We start from the raw sequence: 12,212 nt of genomic DNA on the forward strand, positions 1-12,212 counted from the left end.
TGCATCAAATAACTCAACTTGCAAGAGAGAAAGTGCAAAGTGATAACCGGAAATGCCACCAGGAAAGGGGAAAGGAACAAAATGTCAACAAGACAAAAACAAGATCATTTCTTTGAGTTTTTGCTCTTATTTTTACTAAGCTGTTTGTTAACATTAGGATCAGAAAGTATAGGAGTATTGAGTTCATACTGAGTGCAAAGCTGAGCTCAAGAGGACCCTAAGAATCTGACGATATTCTTCAGTGACTATAAAACCAAGGTGCTGTCCGTAATAGTTGGGACAAAGACACGTTTTTCCTTGATTTACCTCTCTGCTCCACAGTTTAAAATTACAAATCAAACGATTCAGACATGATTAAACTGCACAAAACAGACTTTAATTTAAGATTATTTGCAAACAATTTTGGTCACACCATGTAGAAATGACAGTAATGTCTACATTAATTTTAAATTGATAAATCTGCCATTTCTGCCAATAAATCTAAAGTTTAACAAAGTGAAAACATGTCGTCAGAAATGTTTGCAAATTCCATAAAATTCAAAACCTTAAATCTCTCATTCATGTAAGCATTAAGACCCCTGATTCAGTACTTTGAGGAAACCCCTTTGGCAGGATTTACACCTCGAGTAAGTCGATACATCTGGATTTTATTATATCTGGAGTTTATCTCATTCTTTCAGGCAGATCCTCTCAAGTTCAAACAATGGGAAGCACCTGTAAACTGCCATCTTTTGGTCTGGATGTTTTATGGGCCTTTATTTGGGCACTCAAAGAGAGTCTGTGTCCTGAAGCCACTCCAGCATTGTCTTGGCTTGTATGCTGTGGATTATTATCATTCTGAAAGATTAACAGTTGTCTCAAACTGAGGTCCAATGTAATCTGAAGAAGTTTTTTTTTTTTCCAAGGACCTCTCTGTATTTAATGTTCCCTCAATTCTGTCTAGTCACCCTGCCCCTGCCACTGAGAAGAACCCCCATAGCACGATGTTGCACCCACCATGCTTCACTGAATTGATGGTATTAGACAGTTTTGGGCAGTACCTGGTCTTTGCCAGATATAGAGCTTGGAGTTCCACCCAAAAAGCATCAGGTTTTATTTCACTAGACCAGAGAAGTTTTATCCTCATGCAGTCAGAGTCCCTTAAACTGTCATGTGCCCTTTACTCAAGAGTGGGTTCCATATAGCCATTCTACTATAAACAGCTGATTGATGGAGGGCTGCTGAGATGGCTACCCTTCCTACAGTTTCTCCCATCTCAGAAGAAGACTCTGAAGCTCTGTTAGAGAGGCCATTGGGCTCGTGCTCACCTCCCTGACTAAAACCCTTCTTGCCCAGTTGCTCATTTAGGATGGACGTCCAACTCCAAGAAGAGTCCTGGGGTTCCACACTTCATCCATTTCAAAATCATTGAGGAAACTGTACTCCTGGGAACACTCAAAGCTTTATAAACAGTTTTATACTCTTGCCCTAATCTGTATCTCACCAGTTTGATCACAGACATCTAAAATAGAGTTCCTTTAACTTCATGTCTTGATTTTTGTCCTGCGATATCATGTGAACTGTGGGACTTTATATACACAGGTGTGAGCCTTTCTAAACGATGGACTACAATCAAGAGATAATTAAAGCAAACACGAAACATTCTAACAAAACCTTGGAGTGCCAGAGCAAAGTGTCTCAATACTTAAAGAAATGAGACATTTCAGTTTGAGATTTTTAATACATTTGCAAACCTTTCTGTAAACATGTTTTCATTTGGTCATTATGGGTTATTGTGGGTAGACTGATGAACAAAACATGGCAAATGTATTCATTTAAAATTGAATCTTAAACACAATAAAATGTGAAGAGAGTGAAGGAATCTGAGCTCATCCTTAATTCATTGTATTTCACCAAGAACAGCACACATGGATGTGCAATGCTGAATTAGCAGTAAACCTAATCCATTTACTTAATAGACAGTGATCACGTTTTATTAATACAATGTTAAAAAACACAATCAACAGGTCCTTAAGTGCTGGAGAGGCAGGGGTGAAAAGTTACAGGTTAAAGTAATAGTTAAATTATATCTATACTAATAAAAGGCAAAGCCCTCACTGACTGACTCACTCACTCACTCTTCACTAATTCTCCAACTTCCCGTGTAGGTAGAAGGCTGAAATTTGTCGGGCTCATTCCTTACAGCTTACTTACCAAAGTTAAGCAGGTTTCATTTCGTAATTCTAAGCGTAATGGTCATAACTGTATCCTACTTACGTACATATATGCAGCCATAGCCTGCAGCTCGGTCGCCGTGTGAGGCGGAGTTGCGTCACCCATCACCATGCCTCCCACGTAGTTGGCTGCCTGCCTATATTGCATCCCCCATACGCACGCCTCCCATGTAATTGAGTGCCTGCCCATATAAGGCCGTCTGTCAGCAGCAATCCAATAGACACACTGCCGCTACGAGGCATTTGTCATGCCTAAGACGAATACGATATTCGCGAGATACAAGTTTAGTGAGAAGACGCAAGATATAAACGGGACTTTTGATACTTTGTAAAGGAGTTAAAATTGCTGGTGAAGAACTGTGCTTATGCAAACGAAGATGAGATGGTCAGGCATAGAATAGTGTTTGGCACAAACTCAGCAAAAGTGCGACAGAAACTTTTAAGTGCCGGGTCTGAGCTAACATTAAATAAAGCCGTGGACATCACAAGATCGCACGAGATAGCACAAGCACAGCTGAGAACCTTGGATCCATGTACTCTGAGCAGCTCATGTGAACTGACTATGAACGCAGTACACAGACAACAAGCAAGAGCTCCAAAGAGCGCTGAACAAAAAAACGCATTACACAATTGAGACGGCAGCAATAGACTATGAAACGACTGACGCATACAAGCATATTCATAAGTGCAGCTACTGCGGAAACAAAGCACACGGTGGAAAAAGTCAATGTCCAGCTAAAGGAAGACAGTGCAAATTAAGATGAGATGGTCAGGGATGGACTAGTGTTTGGCACAAACTCAGCAAAAGTGCGAGAGAAACTTTTAAGTGCCAGCTCTGAGCTAACATTAAATAAAGCCGTGGACATCACAAGATCGCACGAGATATTCGCGAGATACAAGTTTAATGAGAAGACGCAGGGTATAAACGAGACTTTCGATCACTTTGAAACGGAGTTAAAATTGCTGGTGAAGGACTGTGCTTATGCAAACGAAGATGAGATGGTCAGGCATAGAATAGTGTTTGTCACAAACTTTGGGTAGTGAACACTTCGATGAATGAAACCTGTTATCTTTACAACGGTTGACAAACACGGAATGTAACTTCAACACAACACGTCCTCCAAATAAGAACCTGATTGAAAGAAATAATGACAATCAAATCCTTGATGACAGCAACACTCATAACAGTCACAAAACAATTACATTGACAATCAGGTTACGCTATTTTTAAAATGTTTTCTTTTCTTTTTCATAACATCTTTAACACACTACTTCTCCGCTGCGAAGCGCGGGTATTTTGCTAGTCATATATATATCCAGTGCCGGTAATATATAGGTTATTTTACACCCTAGGCCAAGCTTATTAGTATACCAAGCTAACTGACTGTTTGGTAGCTAACCCATGAGGCTGAGTCCGAACACCACCCACTTCACCACACCACACCACAAAAAAAAAGAATGGTGCACCAGACTAATGCCTAATTCACCTTAATGGTGACGCCAATCCAATATACATCACAGAATGATCTTAAAGTAAATAAAGCACTATGTAATTGCTAAACACCTTGTGCTTATGACCTAGTGCAATATATATTTTGATGTACGTTAACATTTCGATAATCATGCAGGTTAGTATATGTGATGCGTGCTAAGAAAACACATTGAACAAACCAGGTTCAAACCAGGTACATCAAAAATGAATTCTCCCAGCACTCAGGATACTGCAGTGCAGCACACATGAAAACATCCTGCTTATACTTGAGGTGAGATGTGATGATCATATCATGCAGTTATGCGGCTTCCTTCAGGCCGATGGCCAGCAACTCTGCCAGACGTTCCTGCAGGAAAGGAATAACATCTCAGATCTGTAGTTTCAGTGGCTTATTGGCTCTGTACATCCATCATAAGGGTCCAGCAGTGTGGGTTACAAGAGGTGGCCACAAAAGATTCTGACGGAATGCCAGACATGTTCACAGATTATACTGGTTTTCCTGTTGTTTTCTGGTTGTACTCTTTGGTTTTCCTATTATCATCATTTCTTTACTGTTATTTTAACAATGAATGTTGAAATTCCAGTACAACAATGAAAACAGCATTTCTTTTCCCATCCATAAAAGATGTATGAAAATGTCATTTTGACTTTTTTTAATCATGTTTTGCATACATTTAAAATTAGAATGGGTGGGTCATTTTAACAAGACATGATTCTGCAGTATCTTGTAAGGTATTTTCTAAATTGTTTAATTCACAAGAGTTGAAACTTGTATATGTCCATCCACTTAACTATCTACTTTCTGAACCAGCATTCTCCATTTCAGGACTGTGTTATGTAAGAGCCTTTAGGTATAGAATGAGGTGTAAGGCAAGACTCCAACAATGGATAAGGTGGCAGTCCATCATAGGCCCCAGTCATACATTCCCTCAGCTTAATTTGGTGTGCCATGAAACATTTCCATTTTAAAAGGAATGTTGTTTTAACCCAGAAGGTTAATGCACTGACATACTGTATACAGCAATATCTGAGCTCACATTTAGAACTCAGACTTTCAACTTTCCCCTGGGCTTTAAGGAAGTAAAAAATGAACTCAAGGAGAAAGTGCTCTTTAATTCTGGACTAGGAACAGCAAATGTGTTGTGTCACCTACTGTAGTTAGAATGTGTATGAAAGTGTATGAGTGATAACCTGGCTTGTTTGTTAAACTATTAATGACAGGGCTAACTTATGAGGCCAATGGTTAACAACCAGGATGCATGAATGCAAAGACAATAGCCCAGCCAGGACAAGGGCTGAATCAACATCTCATGCAAAGGGATAAATCAGTGGACAGTAGGGAGGAGCTGGGATATGAAGAGTAGTTCTTCCCCCAGTATAATAGGTGGCAGTGCTCCACTGGAGTGGACCCAGGAATCATATTCCTGCAGGACAACTCTGTCTGGGTCCTTGTGTGCCACCAGGGAGTACTGCAGGGAGAAGGACTCCCTGTTTCAGGAGGCTTACATCTGACCGAGAAGTGTTTCCATCGGGCTATACCCCGGTACCAGAAGTACTTCCAGGTTTGACACAAAAGTGAACTGTCCAGCTTCCTCTGGTGAGTCAGAATCGGAAGGCAGAAGGCAAAGCTCACCTGAAGAAAGAAGAGAACAATTGTTTATTGAAAAGCTATGGACTGATTGGAAAAGAGGTATTTTGTGAAAATAAAAACCTTCATTGTACACCTAGGACTGTTTAGTGTGGTGTGTCTGGGGTTCTGGGGCTCACACACCCGCTTTCTTTTACATAGGACATGTACAAATGAAAATAGTGTTCTATATCGCTAGCCAATAACTGACTAAGAGCAGCAGCTTCACTTGCCAAAAATCTGCATGGGATTGAACTTGAAATGCTCCAATGCCAAAACGCTGTCAGTCAAACAGGGGTCCAGCCACTTTGACTATTCCTCCAATCATTACGCAGCAGCCCAGCTTCCTGGCCAGCCCTCTGCCACATTTATTCCCAGAGATGCTGAGCTTCCCTGGAAATGACGTTTTGAAGTATTTGTCCAATAAACGTCTGTCTGTGCTGCACTAAAAACAAAACATATTCTGAAATGCCATTGACTTTCAGTGAAGCCGCACTTCAATGGATTTTAATGGACTGTGCTACCATGGGAATGTATGAGGGAAACAAAAATGACATTAGATGATCTGCAAGAATTATTGCTGATTCTGAATCAACCAGCCTTGAAGCTAGTTCTAGCATGTTCTAGCACAGGTCAGGTAAGATTGGGGAGCATACACTGGTACAGAATGTTACCACACCCTTCACATAATAAAAACAGCTCAGGATCCTGGTTGGCAACCCCCCAGGCAGACACGCGGTCCAGTCCCAAACTCCAAAAATGACCATCCATCTGCTATACCCAGTTGTTACTTGGGAGTCCCTTTGGCCTGGTCCAATCGATCAGGTCCACAACAATGGGTATCCTGTGAGATGGATCACCTTTGGGGAATCATGCTACATGGCCATAACTGACGCTCCCTCACAATGCTGGTAATGTGCCTCATTCAGGACTCCATGAGCAACTGCTCATTCAACACAAAGTCAAAACAGCGGTACCCAAGAATTCTCTGAAGAGACACAGTACCAAAGGAGTCCAGTCTTTGTTTTAGGTCACTGGACACCGTCCATGTCTCGCATCCATAAAGCAAAACATGAAGTACCAGGACTCTATAGACTTGGACCTTCGTCCTTTAGCAGAGATATCCGGAGCACCACACACACCTTTCCAGCGACCTCATGACCCCACATGCTCTCCCAATCTGTCCACAGACTTCACAGGATGAGTCACTAGAGACATGAATGTCGCTGTGGAGGAAAGTAAATCTCTTGACGAGGTCGACACTCTCTCCACAGACAGACACACTGCTGATGGCTGTGCCAAAGAGGTCATTAAAAGCCTGGATCTTGGTTTTTATAAAGGACAACTCACAAGCCCAGACACTGAGACTCCTCGCTCAGTCTCTTGAGCACCCTGATTAGAGCCTCCATTGACTCTGCAAAGATCACAGATTTGTCAGCAAAGTCAAGATCAGTCAATCTCTCTTCACCAACAGATGCCTCACAACTGCTGGACCCCATGACTCTGCCCAACACCCTGTCCATGCAAGCATTGAACAGAGTAGGAGAAAAAACACACCCCTGAGAAACCCCAGAATTAACATGGAAAAATGCAGAGGTTCTGCCTTCACTCTGCGCAGCACTCACAGTACCAATGTACAGGCCGGCCATGATATCCAGCAACTTTGAGGGGATCCCACAAAGTCTCAGGATGTCACAAAGGGGGGCTCTATCATCAGAGTCAAACGTTTTATGAAAATCAACAAAGGCTGCAAAGAAACTCTTCCGATATTTGTGTTTGTGCTCCAAGAGAACCCTCAGTGCCAGGATGTGGTTGATGGTAGACTTTTAGGCATAAAACCAGACTGCTCCAATCACAGGTTGGTGAGCAAGTGATCACATTCCTATTTAGAATGACACTAGCAAGGACATTAATCGGCACCAAGCACCCCCTGTAGCTGATGTAATCTAGGCGATCACCATTCCCTTTCCAGAGAGGGACGACAAGTCCCATTTTCCAGTCAGTTGGGATGATGCCCGTCTCCCAAATGAAAGTAATGATAGCTTGCAATGCCAGGAGGACAGCCTTACCACCAGCCTGGAGAAGTTCACCCCGGATACCACAGATCCCTGCAGCCTTTCCAACACTCAAGTGGTTCACCACCCGTGCAATCTCAATGAGACTGGGTTGTTCACAGCTAATTGGAGGATCAGCCATCATGAATCATACACCTAGAGATATGCAACGTCCTAGCCGGAGGTTTAGCTTTAAACAACTGATCAAAGTACCCAGCCCACAACTGCAGTGTCATCTGTAAGGACCATTCCATCAGCTGCTATGACTGCGACTCTCTGAGGAACAGATTTGGATGTGCGTAATGCTTTGATTCCTCTGCAAGCAGGACTCCAGACTCCATCAGCTGGCAGTTTCTAATGAGTCTGCACACAGTTTGTGTCAGGAACACAGACTTTGGTGCAACTGCTGATCCTAATGTGATTTGAGAGACCTTCCTTGAAAAGAACCTGAAGGCTGAAAAGGGTTGTGTTGGTGTTGCCGGTGTTCCCAGCAAGAGGTGTTTCATCTCGCAGGGCAACGTGAATATCATCGAGAGGAGTCGCAGCGCTTGGTTTGATGGCAACTCCTACTGTCTGCCACACTGTTTGGTCACTTATTACATGTGTATATGGATCATTGTGTAAAGAAAAAAACTTTGTAATGTTTGTGTGAAATTATTCCTTAACAAGTTTCCAACTGTGTCCCTGCATTCTTGATGAACTCATTTTAAAATAACAGTCCTGATCCACTGTACTAATTCCTGTCAGAGTTTCAAACATTTCAATCAAGTCTCCTCTTAATCTCATTTTGTTTAAACTGAAAAGGCTCGGCCCTTTTAATCTTTCCTCATAACTCATCCCCTGATGTCCTGGATTCAGCCTAGTTGCTCTTCTCTGAACTTTTTCTAGTGCTGCTATGTCCTTTTTGTAGCCTGGAGACCAAAACCGCACACAGTACTCCAGATTACATTTCAGCAATGCATTATAAGGCTTAAGCACAGCCTCCTTGGCCTTGTACTCCACACATCAAGGCGCTATATAACCTGACATTCTGTTAGCCTTCTGAATGGCTTCTGAACACTACCTGGCAGTTAATAGTGTTGAGTTCATTATCACTCCTAAATCTTTCTCTCAAGATGTACTTTTGATTTTGAAACCTTCCATTGTGTATTCAAACCTAACATTTTTACTTCCTATGTGTAATACTTTATATTTACTTACATTAAATTTCATCTGCCACAAATCTGCCCAGGCCTGTATGCTGTCCATGTCCTTCTGTAATGATTCAACTGATTCCAGATTTTCTGACTATCAACCTATCTTGGTATCATCTTCAGACTTAACCAGCTTGTTACTTATATTCCTATTCAAATCATTTATACATTTTAAAAATAGCAGCTACCCCAGTGCCAACGCCTGCGGAACACATTGCTTAACATCAACCAATTCTGATAAAGTTCCTCACACCAGAAACCTCTGCTTCCACAGTCTGAGCCAATTTTTCACCCATCTACAAACAACATCCTGCTCCCACTTCTTTTAGTTTGATACCCAGCCTTTCATGTGACACATATATCAAATGCTTTCTAAAAGTCAAGATAAATACCAAACACTGCAGAATGTGGCCATGCTTTTTCAGGTCTAAACCTCATAAACTCCTGATTTCTAATTAATGACTTGAGTTGGAACAAAACACCTGTAGCCACCAATGTGGTATTCTAGGACTTGAGGAACACTGTAAATGGAGTATTATATAGAGTTACAGTATCACAATGTGTGAAGCATCATCAGAACAACACTTAAATGGCTTCTTCTATCTCTGAAACATTTTTAGACTTCATCCTGTTCTTACGCAACACAGTACTTAAGTATTGGTTAATGCCCAAGTCACCTCATGTACAAAATTACTGTAATGCTATCCCACAAAACTGTATCCATCGCTTACAACTTATGCAATTATGCAAAATTCTGCTGCCAGGATAATAACTTGTTCTAAATCCACTGAACATACTACACCTATTCTCTCTCAACTTCACTGGCTCCCTGTTAACTACTGAATACAATACAAAATACCGCTCTTAACATGTAAAGCTCTCCACAACCTCACTGATCTCCTCCAGACTTGCACTCCCACTCGCTCACCCAGATCCTCATCTGCAGCTCTACTTTCTGTACCACACATCAAACTCTGTGCTATGGGAGCTCGAGCGTCTCTCATAGTGCTCCTCAAGTCTGGAATTCTCTTCCCTTTCATATTCATCAACTCGATTCAGTAACACATTTTAAAACTGCCTTCAAAACTTATCTTTTCAAACTGGCATACCAACTGTGAATTTAACACTGTTACTACCTGTTATCTGTTTGTTTGTTACGTATTGTTTTTTGATTCATCGTTCTCTTTGTTTTTATTTTATTAATGTTGCTTCATTTTTTTTGTAAGTTCACCTTGAGTGTTAAGAAAGGCGCTTATTAAATAAAATGTATCATTATTATTTATTATTATGAAATTTTTTATAAAAATTATTCTAATGAACAGTACAGTCTAATGGCAGATGTAGCTATGAGTGACATTGGTAGCCACCCAGAGCGGCATCTTCCTGGGGGCAGCACTGGGTGTACGCACAAAGAAATTCAAAATGGTGATTACAGCCCGACCCTGTCAATCCATTTGGGACACCATTTATAAAGGCTACAGGGAACACGGTCTGGGCACAGTGGCTTGAGCTATGTGTTGTATTCTATTGAGTTATGTACACAAAGGGGACACTGAGATGGATGGGTCGTTTAAGTCTAGTAATGCTGTTTGCGTGGTGCCACCTGAGGGGCAAATTTATGAAAGATAAGGGATGTGTGCTCTGTTAATTCTGTGGTATGTACACAGAGGGTTCCCTAGTCATCGACGTCCAATACTGTCTAGCCGTTAGGGCTCCAAATGGGCTTCATACGGCACTGATACAGTCCAGTTCTACAGTCCAATAGCACTATAACTATTCTTTAAGACCAGTCAGGACTATTCCAACTACAGCTGCTTTCAGCTCTATCTTACAGCATATTACTTATAATTACTTGTAGCAGATCCATACCATAGCAGTAACTCATTTCTATTAGACCAAAACTAAATAAATATCTGTATTTCCATAAAGAACTATTATTTGAAAACATAATCAATCAATCAATCAATCAACATTTATTTATATAGCACATATTCATACAAAAAAATGTAGCTCAAAGTGCTTTACAAAATGAATAGAAAAATAGAAGACACAATAAAAAATAAACATAAGTCAACATTAATTAACATAGAATAAGTAAGGTCCGATGGCCAGGGTGGACAGAAAAACAAAAAAAACTCCAAAGGCTGGAGAAAAAATAAAATCTGTAGGGGTTCCAGACCACGAGACCGCCCAGTCCCCTCTGGGCAATCTACCTAACATAAGTCAAACAGTCCTCTCTGTATTTAGGGTTTTCATGGAAGGACCTGATGATGATGGTCACGTAGACTTCTGGCTTTCAGTCCATCAATGTTGGTGCATAAGGCGAAGTCAACACAAAGAATAGTTCGCCAGCATTGCATATACTGTATAGTATGATACAATGTACAAAATCAAATGCTTTTCAAACTGAATCACAGTTGAAATGGCTACAGTCTGGAGTTAAACAAGCTAAATTCATCATACTTACTTTAGCTTTGTCTTTTCTCTGTGATTTATAAGTGCCTGTTGGGATTATATACAATTCTTTTCAAAATTCGCCAACTGACAAAAGTATGTCTTTTTCTGTTTGTTTAATCTATTAAATGTGATTTCGTTAAACAAGAAATATAAATTTGAAGCACTCTGATCAATGTAGACAATACAATCAGCACAATTTGCACAACCTCCCAGCTAGCACATGTAGTATACGCAGGGTCAGCACCTCATACGTGAAAACTAATACCTTGGAGGCAAGCATAGCATAGACTTTCCTAATCCAGTCCAGGATAAGGAGGCAAAAATAAATCATATTACCAGTAATTAGACCATGATATATAAAAATATACACTATGCTGAACCCTCTTTGTAGACAAAGCTGAGACACTGGCAAATGGCCGATAAAAAAATTCAAACCTTTCTGCTCTGTATGGTTGATTTTTCTCCATCCACGCTGTGTGAACATTGTTGCAGTGTAGCATGGGAAAGAGTAATCTCTAACTCGATCAAGATACAAAGATTTCTTTTAATGGGGGAGATTTGATTCTTCAGTAAGTAGTTTTTACTTTGTAAAGCTCTTTTTGTGGGGAAGGCATTTTCCCAAGAGAAATAACTCTTCAGTTTTACACAGGGAATCACACAGCTGCCTGGTTCACTTTTCCACAATATGGTAGGTGGAGTTGTCATTATCTTATAGGCAAATTGTCACCTTGCTGCCAGTATCTCTAAAGGACCAGGGACAGTTCTTTCATGTTGTGTTAACCTCTAACTGCACTCCAAAGATCTGAAATGTAAGCACAATGAGGATGCATCGGTCTGAAATTAGAAAGATTTAGCACAACTGTTTGTGGGAATAAATTGGCCCATTCAGGTGTCGTGTATTTGCATAGTAGTGCTCTAAGTCAGCACTCATCGACAGGCACACATTACTGCTTTCAGCAGAGCCAGAGCCAGAGCCGAGTTCATAACCCCTCAACAGCTGCCCACTGGTGTAACCCGTAACCTTATATACCCAAATCTTTCTGCTCACATTTACTGAACTTGCTCTCCCATATGGAATGACATAAGGCCAAGAAAATGTTTTGTTTTTCATGCTAATCGCTCACTGAGAACTTTACATCTTAACTTAAATAACATTTCTCATATAAAAGCCAAAGA

Source organism: Polypterus senegalus, chromosome 3 (genome assembly GCF_016835505.1).
Source record: "Polypterus senegalus isolate Bchr_013 chromosome 3, ASM1683550v1, whole genome shotgun sequence".
In the NCBI taxonomy this organism is placed as follows: Eukaryota; Metazoa; Chordata; class Cladistia; order Polypteriformes; family Polypteridae; genus Polypterus; species Polypterus senegalus.